Source organism: Elephantulus edwardii, unplaced genomic scaffold (assembly GCF_000299155.1).
Source record: "Elephantulus edwardii isolate Elephantulus edwardi_28Jun2011 unplaced genomic scaffold, EleEdw1.0 scaffold00012, whole genome shotgun sequence".
NCBI classification, from domain to species: domain Eukaryota; kingdom Metazoa; phylum Chordata; class Mammalia; order Macroscelidea; family Macroscelididae; genus Elephantulus; species Elephantulus edwardii.
Genome location: NW_006399762.1, coordinates 32,253,207 through 32,257,970, shown reverse-complemented (window position 1 = coordinate 32,257,970; position 4,764 = coordinate 32,253,207).

The following is a 4,764-nucleotide window of genomic DNA, read 5'->3' as shown; positions in this document are numbered from 1 at the left end:
AAAATATAATTATAGAAAAAAAGAAATATAATTTGACCCAGAAATTCCACTGCTAGAAACATACTCTAATGAAACCAGAGCCACAACTCAAACAGATGTATGCACATCCATGTTTATTGCTGTATTCTTTACAATAGCAAAGAGATGAAAGCAACTGAAGTGCCCATCAATAAATAAGTGACTAGAAAAACTATGGTACATCCACATAATGGACTCTTATGAAGCATTGGAAAACAATGAAATAGTAAACCACTAAACAGCGTGGGGGAGGCTTGAGGACATGAAATGAAATATCTCAGTCACAAAGGATAGCATAGAACCACAGTTCTCAAACAGAACAGATATGGGGAAGTTGGAGAGGGAATGGGGAAGAGGTGAATAGACAATGAACCCTTAATTGGATCAGATGAGGGGAAGAACTGTTTCAAAGGAATATATGATTATACATTGTATGTATGAGAGCAGTTTAGAACAAGGGAGGCATTGTGGGGGATAGGAGAAGGGGAGAAAAATGGAGGGTGTGCAATTTTGTGTAAATTTTTAAAAATTATCAAAATAACTGGCAATCAAAGAGATGCAAATAAAAAACAGTGAGATGGCATCTCATGCCAGTAGTATTAGCAAAGTTTAACAGGATGTAAGCAATAAATGTTTGAAAGGACATGAAGATATTGGAACTCTCATACACTGCTGATAGGATCAAACACTCTGTAAGGCAGTTTGACATTTCCTCAAAAAGCTGAACATAGAAATTCTATAGGACCCACAATTCCACTGCTAAGAATATACTCCAAGGAAATCAGAGCTGAGACAAGAACAAAGATATGTATACCTATATTTATAACAATGTTATTTTCAATAGCCAGAAAATGGAACAATGCCAGAATAAATGCCTATCAACAAACAAAGGGATTGAGAAATTGCAGTACATTTATACAACTATGCAACACCATAGGAACAATGATTTTTCAAAATCCTATATAGCATGGGAGAATCTAGAGAACATTATGCTGAGTGAACTAATTCATTCTCTTAAGGACAAATAATGCATATGACCATTATTGTAAAAACAGAAGGATAGCTGAGCAAGATGTGTATAAATGTTTTAAAGGGGATTGGAAAGTGAGGAGGGAGAAGAAAATGGAAGAGGAGGAGAATCACTAGGGAGACAGAAGTTAATGAGTGAATGCAAGAGTGAAGGAATAGACGAGATTCAATGAGGACTTGAAAAGACAGTTATAAAAAGTATAGATCCATTGTTGTTGTGTGCTGAAAAGTTGCCTGCAACTCATAGCGACCCTATGTACAACATAACTAACCCCTGGTCTATCTTGTCCCAATCTTATTGTCTCTGACACACCTGCTCCCATTACCCTAGTCACTGAATCAATCCGTTTTGAGGGTCTTACTCTTTTGCACTGTCCTTCTACCCTCTCCAAAATGACGTTTCACTCCAAAGACTGGTTCCTCCTTGCAACTTGTTCAAAGTATGTCAGATGAAGCTTCAGAATCCTTGCCTTCAAGGAGCAGCCTGGTCTCACCCTCTCTAGGGTAAACCTATTCATTCTCCTGGCAGTCCACGGTATATTCAATACTCTTCTCCAGCACCATAGCTCAAAGGCATCAATTCTCCTTCTATAATCCCTAGTCACAGTTCAGCTTTCTGATGCATAGCAAGTAATTGTGAAGACTATGGCCTGGAGAAAGCACACCTTAGTCTCCAGACTGATATCGTTGCTCTTCAGTACTTTGGTGAGGTCTCTGACAGCAGACTTTCCCAGTGCAATTTGTCTTTTCACTTCCTGGCTGCTGGTACCAACAGCTTTGATTGTGGAAACAAATAAACTAAACTAAACAAACAAACTAAAGTTGTTAACAGTCTCAATCTTTTCACCATCTATCATGATGCTGCCAATTGGCCCAGTGGTGAGAACCTTTGTTTTCTTGATGTTGAGCTTCAATCCATATTGAACGCTGCATTCCTTGACCTTCTGCAGCAAGTGTTTGTGGTCCTCCTCAGTTTCAGCAAGCAGGGTTGTGTCATCTGCATAAAGCATGTTGTTGATGAGTCTTCCTCCAATTCTAATGCCACATTTCTCCTTATAGAGCCAAGCCTCCCAGATAATCTGTTCTGCATATAGATTAAAAAGGTATGGAGCAATAGTAAATAATTATATAAAATACAACATATATGAATTGTCATATAAAATACATATTACACATATTTCATTCAATGAATTTAGCATTTATAATGTAAATGAAACATTATCTAAAACACAATTATATTGAAGTACATGAAATACAATGTGTATGAATGACTTTAGGCAACCCAATAATAATATGAAAAAAAAACACATTTGTTGTAATTTCTATGTATAATTATAAATTTTAGTATGGTTTTATTGAAGCATTAATCATGCTTTCAACAACCTAGGTCCAAATAATTTTTGCAGTAGAAGATCTTAATATAGTCCTAATTTTTGAAACCTTATTTTCAGATAGTGTATATTGTTGTTGTTAGGTGCCATTCAGTCGAGCACACCCATAGCAACCCTATGAACAACATATCAGAGCCCTGTTCTATGCTGAGCCATACTCACACACTCTGACATATTAGAGCCTATTGCAGAAGTTACAAGAGTCTTTCTCTCCTTCGTCAACTCTCCACCCTCCCAAGCATCATGTTCCTATCCAAGGAATAACATGCCCACAATATGTGAGGCAAAACTTTATCATCTTTGCCTCCAAATACCATTCTGGCTGCACTTGACCCTAGACATATTTGTTAGCTTTTTCATGGGATGTTCCATGCTCTTCTCCAACACCATAGATCAAAGGCATTGTTTCTTCTTCTGTCATCCCTATTCATTGTTCAGCTCTCAGATAAATTGCAAGTGATAGAAAAGACTATGACCTGAATCAGATGCACCTTAGTCTTCAAACTGATATAATTGCTCCTTAGTAATTTGGAGTGGTCCCTAACTGCAGACTTCCCCAGTGCATCTATCATGATGTTGCCTATTTCTCCAGTGGTAAGAAATTTTGTTTTCTTAATGCTGAGATGACCAAAAATGCAGTCCATACTGAACGTTGTATTGTTTGATCTTCTGCAAAACATGCTTCAAATTATCCTTACTTTTAAAAAGCAAGGTTGTGTAATCTGCATAACACAGGTTATTGATAAGTCTCCCTCTGAATTTGATGCCCCATTATTTTTCATAGAGTTCATATTCTCAAATAATTTGCTTAGCATACAGATTGAATAGGTATGAAGAGAGAATACAACCCTGAAACTCTCCTTTCTTAATTTTAAACTATCTTCTGTTCATATAACAGCCTCTTGGATTAGGTATAGGTTTCACATGAGCACTGAGATTAAGTGCTCTGAGACTTTCATTCTTCTCAATGTTATCTATACTTGTTATTATCCACATAGGCAAGTGCCTTTGCATAGTTAATACAGCATAAATACACATTCTTCTGGTATTCTTTACTTTCAGCCAAGTTCAATCTGACATCAGCAATGATATCCCTGGTACAATGGCCTCTTCTAAATCCTGTGTGAACATCTGACAGCTCTCTACCTATTTACTGGTCTAGCCATTTTTTAATGATATTCAGTAGTATTTTGCTGGCATATGATATTAATAATAACATTCAGTAGTTTCCACATTCTGTTGGATCACTTTTCTTCGGAATGGGAACAAACGTCTTGCTGTTGTTATGTGCCATCAAGTCACCTGTGACTCATAGCAACTCTAGGTACAGTACTATCTTGAGCCAATCTCATCATCTCCAACAGACCTAATCCTACTTCCCCAGGTACTGAGTCAATTTGTCTCATCCTGGGTCTTATTCTCCTGTGCTGTCCCCCCATCCTTTCAAGTGTCACCTTTTCCAAGGACTAGTCCTTCCTGGCAAATGTGAGACGGAGCTTCAAAATACTTGCCTCCAAGGAGAATCTTGATTTTACCCTCTTCAGAACAGACCTGTTTGTTCTCCTGGCAGTCCCACAGTATGTTTAACATTTTTCTTCAGCACTAAACTCAAAGGGATCAATTCTTTTTTCTATCATCCTTAGTCATTGTCTAGTTCTCTGATGCACAGAAAGTGATTACAAAGATCATAACCTGGATCTGGGAGCACGTTAGTTTCTAAATTGACTTAGTTTTTTAGCACTATGGTGAGGACCCTGGCAGTGGATTTTCCTAGTGCAATTCATTTCTTATTTCCAACTGCTGGTGCCAAGAGTGATGACTGTGGAACCAAGCAAGCTAAAGTTTTTTAACAATCTCAATCTCTTCTCTCTCTATCATGAAGCTCCCAATTGGCCTCGTGGTGAGAATCTTTGTAATTTAGATGTTGAGCTTTAATTCATATTGAAGATCATATCCCTTGACCTTCTATTGACCAGACTACTTTCCTCCAAATTCCCAGCGTAGACTGGTGAGCACATCCAGGGCTGCATCTGTTAATTGTAAAAAGTCACTTGATCTCCCATAGATTCCTGGGGCCTTATTTTTGGACAATGCCTTCTATCAATGCAGCTTCAACTTCCTCTTCCATTACCATTGGCTCCTGCTCATATGGTACTTCCTGAAATGTTTTAGTGTCAGTCTATTCTTCTTGGTACTATGACTGTGTCTGTCTTCCATCTTCTTTTGATACTTTCTAGGCCATTCAATATATTGACCATAGTATTTTTCTATAGTGTGACTTGAGGTTTAAATTTGTTTTTTAGTCCTCTCAGCTTGAGAACTACAA